Source organism: Callithrix jacchus, chromosome 13, assembly GCF_049354715.1.
Source record: "Callithrix jacchus isolate 240 chromosome 13, calJac240_pri, whole genome shotgun sequence".
NCBI lineage: Eukaryota > Metazoa > Chordata > Mammalia > Primates > Cebidae > Callithrix > Callithrix jacchus.
Genome location: NC_133514.1, coordinates 84,233,666 through 84,246,732, shown reverse-complemented (window position 1 = coordinate 84,246,732; position 13,067 = coordinate 84,233,666).

The window sequence follows — 13,067 nt, the reverse complement described above, 5'->3', positions numbered from 1 at the left end:
ACATTTGGGGGCCTGGGAGGTGGTACATTCCGGATCTAGCACTTCTTCTGCTTTCTTCAGTTTTCTTTTCTGTAAAAGGTTAATATGTTATCCATTTCCAGGTATATTCACCACGGTAAAGGGTAAATAAATGTTGATTCCTTTTTTTCTCTATTCTCTGTACCCTATATTATTATTATACAATCAGGTTTCTATTAAGTTGAGTGAATGGATATATTCATAAATTATAACACTGGAAAAATGTGTGATATTAAACCTATCCCTAAAATACTTAAAATATAAATGAGAAAGTAAGATATTCATAACAATAATAATTGCAATTGTTTTAAATAATAGATGTTCCAAATACCTAATTAGCATTTCAAACACTTCATCTGAAATGGTAAGACTTCTATGCAACATTGATGAAAATAAGTATTGAATTATACTTACAAATTCTTAGAGTAGGAGGGAGTTATAGTAGTGACTGTTTAGTTTAACCTCCTATTTTAAAGTGAGGAGGTCAAGACTCAGAAAATGATGTTATTTGTCCAAGGTGTCATTAGTCTCAGAGCAATTAAACAAGGCAAGCACAGAAGTAGGATCTGTAGAAGTAATGTCCCCACATTACATTCGGTGGAAGAGTATGTGTTCTGAATCTGTTTAACTCAAATATGTCCCTTTGGCTCAAGGAAAATTACCTTCCAGACTTAGTCCATTTGATTGTAACATGAACATTATAACAGTTTAAACATACAAGGTAATATGGTTTTGGTGTTATGTGAGAGAAAATAAGTCATCTTCAAAGCTACCTAATAAGATATATTCACAGCCATCACCCTTTCAGCCGGGATAGTCCATAGACACAAAGTTTCAAAGACAACTATCAGGAGCTTTAAAAGCAACTTCTAAATGTATGATTGCTTTAAACCACATGGGACACAGTGTTTAACAGCAAAGTTTGGCATTGTGTGGCTGCTGTTAATCAAAACTTCCTCAGAAACAGGATAAAAAGTAGAAACATTCGATGATCTACAAAATGGGTGTCCTAGTTATCAAGATGAATTAGAAACCAACTTCTATATTTTTAGGAATAGCAAAAGCTAATCTTATGTGCTACTAAGGAAGAAACAAGATAAGAATGGGCATTTTCCAGTAAGCATTATTTGTGTTTCTTTGAAATACAAAGAAATCTCAGAAGAAACATTTCATGGCAGTCATTTTTTTTTTTTCCCAAGCAATTCCTACATTGGTGAGTTCTTTCTCTTCCTGGCTCCTACCCCAGATCCCCACACCCCAATAAAATAGAGACTCCCATTTGTAGTCCCAAAAAAAAATATATAGGTAAAACAGGAGGCATTCTTACTCACAATGGTATATAATAAACATATGTACCTCATAACATGTGAAATGAAATTGGCAAAAAATATTAACAGATTCTAAATGGGCTAAAAAAGTTAAAATGAATTCATTGTTGACAGTGAAATCTAGGAGAGCTACAATACTTCCAGTCTTTAATAGTTATATCAGGTAGCTCCTTATCATACACACACACACACACACACACACACACACACACACACACACATATACCCACTTTTATTTATAATCCAATACAATGTCAAATCCAATATTCAGATATTATCCAACCATATGTTTTAGGGCTATTTTCAAACACTGAGTGCTTAGTTGAATAAGCTCTGACTCTCATTTGGGGCAACATCATCTTCTTTCTGAAGCTCTCACATGGTGCTTAAGTACAATTTAGTACTTAAATATATAGTATCTTATAATCACTTGTTATTGAACCCCTGGGGCTAATCCTGTCACTTTAACTGGATTTTAAGCTTCTTAATGACAGAGCTTATGTTCTATTTTCCTTCTTATTTTGTGTCCTTCACAGTGACTAGTTTGGGCCTGGGAGATATGGCAGGGGTCTGAGGAGCACACTATGCTCTCAATTAAATAAACAGTCTTGCTTATACCTCTTTAATCCAAAAGGAGAGAGTCAATTGACATTTTAAAGAATAGGAGACCCTTAAAAACATATTATAAATAGAAGCAAAAATGTATTTTTAAAAGACACAAAACAAAATAATGTGCCCTCTTACTTTATCAGTGGCCTGCAATATGCCAGAGGGTTGGGTAGAATTTGACAACACTCTCCTTACCTTGCCCACAGATGTATCTGGTGACTCCTCTGAGTTTATACCTTCATCTTTGTATAATTCTTAATATTCTAAATGAATTTTATGTTTCCACATTGAAGTGGCATTATTGTTGTAGTTCATAATCTGCCCACATAGTCATAAATGTAATGGTCACTATACTAATTCTATACTATTTGCTTCCTTCTAGAATAACGTCAAGTTACACTAGAAAAGAGGTAGTTCTACAATTTTTACATTTCCACAAGTCAGCACATAATAAAATCCCCACTGTGCCTACTTCTAATTGCACCCAGAAAATACGAAAAGTGCCTCCATGAAAGAGAGCCTTTAAACTTGTCAGGTCTTAGAGATGGAAAACATTTTGGAGCACTGGGTAGCCTAGAAATGAAATATGACTTGACCAAGGACACATAGTCAATTCTTCAAAATCTCATGGGTTTATCAGTAATTTTGTAGTATCAGTTGGGTTATCCTCAGACAGTGCTTCTCAATAGGGGATGACTTTTGCTTGTTGGGAGGCATTTGGCAATGTCTGGAGACGTTATTGTTTTACACCTTGTGGGGAGATTTCTACTGGCAGCTAGTGACTAGAAGCCAGGGCTGCTCATAACTCTCCTGCAATACATAGAAAGGGCACCCCCAAGAAATACTAAGACCCCATACCTCAACATTGTTAAGATTAAAAATCCTACCCTGGAGGAAAAAAAAGCAGAAGCAAAAACAAAATTCTATGTTTCATATAATATTTCTCTCTTGACAAACTTTTGTGCTTCTTTATTCTCTGCCTATGTCCAGATGTGTGTCCATCATGTCCAGGAAACTTCTATTGCCTTAGAATTCATTCCCACACTTCTTAAGTCTTTGGCAGTGGCAAATAGGGTTGAGATTTACTGCAAGGAAGAGGACGGTTGAATGTCATGAAAGTATCCAAATTCTATTACCTAAAGCACATTCAAAAGTGCCCAAGATTTTATTCATCACTATGTTATTCCTTAGAAATCATAGTTACATAGACCACTCAGTCCAGAAAACTACTTTAGGGATATTAAGGAGTTTTCCTAGTTACATATAACACTCATAAAGTCTAAAGCTTGTGTAGAAACTTCATCTTGCCTGCTCAGGCTTCACTCTGACCTATTCAATTTTCTAAGCCTTTGTATATTCAGTCTCCATATTATGTCAGTTGTTGATTGCTAAGGATACCGTTTGACCCTAAGTAAGAATTCTGTACTCTCGCCAAGTCTAACATTTGACAGATCATGAACCAAATCTGGATCTCTTACGATAGTCATTCATGGGGGACCAAATTAAATGTGTATGTTTTTATCTCTATATGATATCCATATAATTAGGTTCTGTAACTATGTTTACATTTGTAACAGGAGGTAAAGATTCAAGATGGAAATCTGGATGCTGTGTTTTAATACACATAAACATTGGAAAGTTGGTCATTCTTCCCCAAACACTCTGTTATGTCTTTTTATCCTTACTCTCTGTCTCTCTTATGTGCACTAATGTTCTAGATTTTCTCTAAAACTAAGCTTGCTTTTAATGAGAGATCTCTCAGGAGGTATTGATACACTCATAATGTAATTTGAACTGCTATTTTTCCTAGGAATATATGTGTTTTAAGTGATGAGCATGAAGCACTAGGAAGCAGATAGAAAGGTGTTTTTTGTGTTAGTTGATAGCTCACCTTAACCATAGACTTAGTAAGTTCCTTCGGGGGTAGAGGTTAAGTTTAGGAAAACTGTAGAAGAGAAGTTTTCATAAATATGGTAAGGCTGGATTTTGAAAACTTGTGGATTTCAGACAGAGGAAATTAAACTTTGAAGGGAAGTGGGAGAAGCATGACTAGATAAGCATGTTGTGAAGTTGAATTAATTGTTAGATGACACATTGAATTAGATGAGAAAAAGATTTTAGGCAGAACAATCATGTGTTAAGATATTTTCTGTCTCTGTTCTTTATTGTATTCTGCATTTTCTCAAAAGTCCTTTCTCTCTTTCTTCCATTTCTGATTCCTTCTCTTAAATGCCCTAGACTTCTAGAACAGTAATGTAGAGTATATGCTCAGTGAGGATTGTTTTATTTGCTTGTTATTTCTTATTTCACGTTCATTTCAGCATTAAGCTTCCTAACAAAAAAAGAACAGCTACATTTACATAAGGAACCCCTGGGTGATTCTGAGACATTTTAATTGAGTCATCTTTCCAAATGATTGCTGTCATCAGTAAACATGAAGCAGGCAGACCAGAATCCAAATTCACACGTCTGTTCTGGAAGTCAAGAGTCACAGCTAGTACAAGGAAGAAGAAGGGGAAGTGGGAATGAGAAAAAATATGACTTTGAACTTCAGTTTTACTCACATCATCCATCAGATAAGATCCCACACAATCTTATTTCTTTAATACTTTGATCCTTTTTCACTCAATACGCAATCACTCTAAATGAAAATTTCCTTTTTCATATGGCATTCAACCTTTAATCCTTTCTTCTCTAACTCTTTAGTAGCAGACTTGATATTTCAGATTTTTTTTATCAGTTTTTTCATCCTGAACAAAAAGGAGGTACTTTAACAGAATGTAAATGATTAAAAATAAAGGGAAATAAAAGGGATATGGTGAAATGCAATTTCTGCTAACAGTATATAGTTCTATTAATTAGATGAAAAAGTAAATGATAAAGCATTGCAAACATGTAAAAGAAGATTCAGATAGTTTTTTTTTCTTCATGCTACCCGTATTTTATAGTGCATTACATCAGCTAATGGCAATTTGTATAATTTGTGTAATGACATAAATTGCCACAAACTCTCACTCGGTGAAGTGCTGTCAGAGTCATAAATCAGGACTCAGAGAATTAGCTTTGGGAAGCATAGTCTGTCAGCCTTAGGGTGAAAGAGGAACAGGTCAGAGTGGCAATCATTCAGTGAGAAATGTACAGAGTTGGGGAGGAAAATGAATGGAATGGTGTGAGGAAAGTGTGACTGAGCTAGACCTTGATGAGCTAATCCTCCACATCAAATGGAATCATGCTTCATGGCTACATGTTGTTTTGCTCAACTTTGAAAATTACAATCCTTGATTTATGATTACTTCTCTGCAGGGGTCTAAGGACAATTTTGAGAATAAATCTCAAATCCTTTCAGGGACTTTCCAACACAGGGTATCTAATTTAAAATGAAAAAAAAAATACACACACACAAACACACATTTTTCCTTCCATCATATGTTGTCTTTTCTGTACTGATGCACCTTACCAGCAAGGGCCATGTTTGTAGTTCTAGCCAATTACAGATTTTAGCCTTCTTCAGGTACACATGGTAATTTGTTTGTGGGCATATGATATACCTACACTTAAAAATACTAGGACAATTTTTTGGGTGTTTCAGAATCTCTCTCTCTCTCTCTCACTTTATTTCTTTCTCCCTCTCCCTCCTCCTCCCCAGAAATGTATGCCTCTCTCTGTCTCTCTCTCTCTCTCTCTCACACACACACACACACACACATACACATATACACACTTCATGAATTTTTTATTGAGTGTGGAATTCTAGAAATTTAACAGCTGTATAATGTTTTAATGAATATGTGTTTTTAAAGATAGGGTAAAAAAATATTTCTGTAGAAGAGTGTTCCATATAAACTGTTACCACCTTCCTCTGTGTGTGTGTGTGTGCATGTTTGTGTGTGTAAAGAGCTCTCAAGAGTTTGAAATTTTACCCTACTGTCAAGGTATCATTTAACCTGACACCGTTTCAGAGATGCTAGGAGAAGATACAAGACCTCTAGGTCAGACACAGAGGACTTTATTGCTTCGGAAGTAGCGGTAGCCAGATTGCATCAGTTCCGTAAGCTTCAACTTCTACAGCATGATATAGAACTAGATAATACAAAGAGGGCAAAGTGAGTTACATTACAGGAGAAGAACCCTAAGCATAAAATATCCTAATGTTTTTTAATAGGAAATAAACATGCCTTCCATTTGTTTCAGAAGACAGTATTTTCATCTTCAAAGACTGCAAGCAAACCGGCTCTTGGCTCTAGAAGGAGGCAAGAATCTTTATCTTTGGAAGCAATTCAGTACATAAGCACACTTAGAAGAAAAATCCCAAACAAAGGCAGTCAGTGCCTCTGCTCACAAGAAGTAAAGAAGCATGAGACACTGATGGAAAATTGTCTCCCAAAACTTTGTGAGTGGAGAAATGCTCTAATAAGTCCAATGACTTTGACTCCCCTTGGGATGTGAATCTGTTCTCTTTCTCCTGGAGAAATATTTCTCACCTCCCACCGCCCCCATTCTTGAAACTAATGAACTTGAGCTACCTAGACAGTGGAAAACGAAACAAAACATTAACTTTGGACTTTCAGCATTGGCAGAGGGTCTAAAGCAATAATCCTTGACATTTATCTCTTTACCTTTTATTGTCTAAGCACTTTGTGAAATTATCTAGTTAGTTAATCTTCCTAACACCTTTGTGAGTGAGGTTCAATGATGCAGTTTCTAAAATAGATATATACAAATTATAACTTGATAGGCCTAGTTATATAAGTTTGCACTATAATTGTTCTTAGTGTTTGATGGGATTATGGCCGTTTTATGGGCCACTGGTTGTAGTTTCCTCTACACGTCATCTGTTTTATGGTCTCCCATCTGAAGGAACAATCAAAAAAGACTCAATGAAACCACTATCCCTTCTAAGAATCTTATAGCACATAATATCTTATCTATCTTATAACACATACTTATTTAAACACTTTTGTTTGTTTCTTACTTTAGCTGGCTTCAGTTATAACTCTAATTCTAGAAGCAATAATCTGAACAAATATTTTAAAAGCTTTAGATTAGATAAGAACTTGAAAGATCATGTGGGTAAGTTTTCTATTTTCAATGAGTAAATTCTACAGAACTGACATTTCTTATTTTTTCTAATCATTATTCTTTTCAAATAAAAGTACAGATTAAGTATCTTTTTTGTAAGAGAAGTAATAATACAATTTATGTTTAATGTTGTTGATACAACCTAATGTTCTCCAGACTTTACAAGATTATTAGTACAAAAAGTCATAGCACGTCAAAATTTCACAGGCTCATGGGTTTTTTTGTATGGTTTACTTTGCATTGAGGAATCTGTAATAACTAAAACAAGAGGGCAAATAGCATGCACTATAAATATTTGTTGAGTGACTGATCGTATAAGCTTTTAAATTTCTACCAAGTCTCCCCACTATGCCAGCCACGTTTACCTAGAAACCCATATACGTAAAGGAGTCTGCCATTAAGAGTGACATTTCTTGATCATGCATTATCATTGTTTTCCTCTGTTTCCCCCTTACATAGCTGCTGCTTTCAGGAATTCACGTAAATGTCCCAGACCTCTCATGTTGCCCAGCACATGCAGTGTTCTGTCCAGAACGATGAAGACAAAGGGTGTTTCTTCCCTACACAGTAACGTATTTGCTACTTGTGGACTCCATAAAAATTATTTGAATCTTGGTCACATAAATATTTGTGAGTTCAATTTTCAGCTCTAGTCTAAAAGTAAATTCTCCAATGCCTTAGTTCTTATTCCTGCAGTCAAAATCACCAGAGGACTACTCACTGTCCCATTACACCATCTCTTCTTCCTCCTCTGTCTTGATGTCTCTGCACAAAACTGTCCCCATTCAGGTTGCCTGTTGTACCCATATACAAAGTAACTTTTGCTTTAGGGGCCCTAGTTCCTCATATTCAGTCACATCTGAATCTTTGTTTAGAAGAAATGCTTTCTCTTTTGAAGTGAAAAAAAATAGCTATGTTTTGGACAAACAAAACATTTGTTTCAACTATGCAATGGTCAAAATCTCTCTGAAGACATTTTTCTGAATCTTAAGAAAAAAGACACAAGTGAGTTTTCTGATGTAAATCTAAATTTTCATAATTTATCAGGTCTGACATGGAATGTTGTTGATTATGGCACATGATACAAAAATTTCTGTATTCTCTCTTCTCTTAATAAGACATCTTACAATCTCCCTTTTTTAGAAAAAAAGGTTAAAATCCTATGTTTTCTAGTTGAATATGAATGACTGAATCTACACAGAATTTATTTTATTTCCTTTCAACTCAGTGATCACATTATCTGTTTTATGTAGATTTTCAAAAAATTCATATCCATTTTTTCATATTTGCAGTTTCTTTCCCGCTTCCAAATCCATGCAAATGATAATAAATTGTGATTAGTCTCATCCGCTAAACACAGATTACCATGAAAAAAAAGGCTGTTTCCTAAGAAATAAAAGTTCAACATGTTTTTGACACAAGTGTCAAGACGAACCAAGAGTTGCCCTTGCGACAGATAATTAGGGAAAGCTGTCAAGCCTGCAGCTTAATCCTGTGTACATCTGCTCAAAGTCAGCTCTGAAAACTGTGGGATCTGGGAAGACAATCTTTTGTAATTAGCCAAGGCCACTATAATCCATAAAAACATCTGATCAAATTGATTTCCAGTCCATCAAGTGGTATCTGTCAACAGCAACCTTACCGATCATCCCAAAGCTGTGACTTCCTCATGTAAACCTCTAAGGTCATTTAAAGGTTCCTTTGCCTTGTAAATATAAAATCATTTTCACTTTTTGACAGGTTGCCTTTTCATGTAGGGTGGTAGAAAAAAGGAGAGGTAAGGAAAAAATGGAATGTCAAAATCATTTACAAACCATTAACATCGAGAAGACAGAAATCCACAATCCACAAATGTCTTTTGTAAGATCAGTGTTCTGCTAAGGAGTAGCCAACAGTATGCAGAGTTTGTGAATAGAAAAAATTGCACCACTTGTTGCTGAACCTGGCCTTGACTTTGTTCTTCTCATTCTGCCCATGTCTGTCTCTCAACTTGGATGTGCTGCTTCCACCCTCCTGTCCCACCCTTGTTACTTTCTCCAGACTCTAATCTCTCATCATTCTCAAATACAGGGGCTAAAATGATCTTCCTCAATTTCAATTTCGAAAAATGGATTGAGTCAGGTTGCTTGTCTGCCTCTTTCTTGCCTGTCATGTCCATTCTAATCGTTTTCCCAGCCTGGTGTCTTATGCAGATAATTTGAACATTCCTAACTCTTACTTTCCCCATGACCACAAATATTTCCTCTCTTAGATAAAATTATTCTCATTTCAAAATTCTGGTCTCTAATTAAGATTACCATATTCCTCACCTCTGGATATCAACTGGACACACTCTTACCCCTCAATCTGTGTGTGTTTATTAAAATGGTCTAATCGTTTGCTTCAGTTAGTTTTATTTTTCCCAGTCTCTCCTCAGCTGCTCTGTGCTGGCCACCAGTTCTTGAAACTCCCTTCTCTTAGACTCTGTGCAAAGGCATTTTTCTGCTCTCTTCATTTTCTTTTCTGAGATCCGACTTTTGAGACCATCTCATAAGTGAAGGGTACTCCCACAAAACTCCAGTTCTTAATTTTCTGTTTTTCTTTCTGCATCATCTCCATGAAATTTTTTGCTTCCTCTGAGTTTATGTTATTCATTTTTGTGTCTCCAACAGCTCGAACACTTGTTCTCAAAGTTCAGATGCATGAAGACACCTCCACTTACAAAAACCTTGTATTTGTATAAATCTCAACATTTTCAAAAAGGAATTAATCTTCTGCCCGCAATTGGATTCTTTTCTCACATCAATAGTTTTCAATCAGGGAATGGTCCCTGGCTGGTTTCCTTCTGTTGTCTACATTCAACTTGTCACCAAGTCATCTCATTTCTTGCTTCAGGTTTTGTCATTGTCATATAATCATAATTGTACCTCTTTTTTTAACCATCAACCTAGTAAAGGTTACTATCCTCCTCCTCAAATTAATAATAGTTGTGTTATATTTCTTGATTGAGATATAATTCGCATACCATAAAATTCAACATGTAAAAGAGAACTATTTTGTGATTTTTAGTACCCCATAAAGTTGTGCAACCATCACCACTATCTAGAGCCACTACTGTAGGACATTTTTATCACCTCCCCAAAGCAACCCCATACTGATTGCTAGTCACTCCTCATTCTCTTCCCTCTCTTCCCATCCCTTAGCCTCTCATAAGCACTAATCAATAATTTTCTCTATATGGACTTGCCTATTTTTGATATTTTGTGTCAGTGGAATTATACCATATATGACCTTTTGTGTCTGGCTTCTTTCACCTAGCATGTTTTCAAGGGTCATGGATATTATAACATACATCACTACTTCATTTACTTTTATTGCTAGTATTCCACAGTATGGATATACCATATTTTGTTTGTCCATTCATCACTTGATGAACATTTGCGTTATCACAAGTTCTTGGCTGTTCTAAGAAAATACACCACTTACAGTAACAAGTAAAAAGACACGAAGATGTATATTATAAAAGTGCGAAACTAAAAATGGAGGTAAGTGTGTAGACTTGGCATCCACTTTTGGAAGTGGAATCAACTGAATTTGTTGGTGGATTGAGTGAGAGGGATGAGAGAGAGAAAGTAATCAAAGATCAATTCATAAACTTATGGGTTTTATGGCCTTCCTTTCCTAGGCATTTTACTTAATAACAAAGAGAAACTCGTGCCTATGAAGAATGCCTGGAATATGTCCAAAAGTGACATATATGTGTGTGCATGTATATATATATGAAGTATACCGAATATTTCTTTGTGAATGTAAAATACCACAGAGCGAATGCTAAACTTATACTTATGCCTCCTAAGGACACTCTTTCTGAATGTGGCTTTTGTCTTTAGTTGTATATTTCACCATTCACCCCGTCACACACACGGACAACTTAAGACTTTTGGCTTTTATCCTGAATCTACTCAGAACCCTAACCATGCTGTTGCCTCAATCAGTCATCAGGTGCTGCCGATTTCACCACTGAACTGCTTTGTATGAGCCACTTCACTAGTCCCCCTGACCTCATTCTTTTTAATTTTTTTACATACACTCAAGTCTTTGACATATCCCTCTGCCTCTGGACTTGTACCCTTAAATTTATCATCAGCACAACTTCCAGCATTATCCAGATAAAATATAATTCTGATCTTTCTTTATACTTAGAAATTTTTGGTGATATCCCACAGAAACGCCTGTACCCTGGGTTAGTACCCTTCACTTCCCTAAACACACCGCATAATACAATGTGGTACATACAGCACCTTGTGTGTACAATATATGACCTCTTTGTATATTGTCTTCTTTTTTCTTTTTCTGAGATAAAATAGAAATTCTTGACTACTACTTAGAAGCTGACTCACTATAGGTCTCAATTAATGCTATTTAAATAAATACATTACACAGATTAGGCTAGACTGGTATAAAATAGATTATCAAAAGCATTATTCCTACTCCAAACAAAAATTAAATTATTAAAATTGTCTGTGGTGCAGAAGAAATGTAATTCATGTAGAGATTGAACATTTGAACTCCAGTACCTTAAATGTCAGCCTAGTAATACCTACTAGACTGTTGTACAGCACAAAATTATAATACATGAAATTAAAAATATTTAATAATTTAGAACTTAAAGTGAAAATGATTACATTTTTAAAAATCTTCATAGTGGTTATAAGAAAGTAAAAACAAGAAAAATGTTTTCATGGTGAATCATTTGCTTCAACAACAACAACAACAACAACAACAAAATACACACACACAGCAACAACAAAATACACACACAGAGACACACAAGCATAAATATTGCTAGGAGAAATACATATTTAACAGAGTTCCAAATCGCCTTTCAATGAAACAAGCAACCTTTCCAAAGACGAATTAACCCCCAGACATTGAGAAACCTGGTTATTACATTATAATTAATGTATTATTTAATTGCTTTCAGGTTGAAAGTAAACACTGTCAGCATCAAGGCTTATGGATTCAAGACCATGAGATTTTTTTGAGTTTTTGAAAACATTTAGAATATAGCAGGATTCCTCATGCAAAGTGTTGTAAAATATAGCAAAATCCTAAAAGATTCAGTGCTGAAAATGTAGACTAATTTTGTGGTTCTTTTCAGTTTTGGGACGTTATAATCTTGTTCATTTGGGTTAAGGTGTTACTTGGTTTTCATACTCCAGGACCGGGTATTTATAAAGGTCTTAACAATCCACTAAATTCTTCCTTTCTCTCCAAATTAGTGCGATACATACTAGATCAGTATACTGATATTCATCTTTCCACCTCTACTATTCAACCAAGACTCTGTTAATTTATGCTAGGACCTTTAAGAGTTGATCAAATCCCACCTGTCTCAGGAAGCCCTTTGTAATTAATTTGATCATCTTTCTAACTATCACGACCCTTTCTGTTCTCTATAGATTTGAACTTTTGGTTTCTCTTTTATCTGTTTGTATCTGTGCAAACTTAGATTATCACTCTTCTCCCATTATTTCTTCCAGACTCTAAACATGAGATTTGTAATATATCCTGGACATGGCTGTTATGGACTCCATCTTTGAGTTCATCTGCAGTGAGGCTTGACAAGTCTCACTACACTGAGAGTTTCCCATTTCTTTTTTCTTATCTCTTTAGGAAATTCGGTACCACAGGAGCTTGCTTAACCACATAGTCATAATCTGGAAGTTCAGGGAAATAAATGGTCACATTTAGTCAATAGACACATGGCCCAATAATTCAGAAGCATTATTCAGTTTCTCAGAGGGCCCCCTGGAGTACTGAACCTCAGTTAATTTGCTTATTAATGTGTATTTAAAAATATTATTTCTTTCCTTGTTATTCTCACCAACTTTCTTATCTGTGATGTTTGAGGTCAACTCCCATGTAAATTAGCTGTCCTTAATTCTTTGCCATAAACTCAATTTTTGAGTGAATCTAATTTAAAACTGTAACTTCCCACAGGTCCTTATTGAATGAAACAGCAGAGTGCTGTTAAGTGACTCAGAGACAATA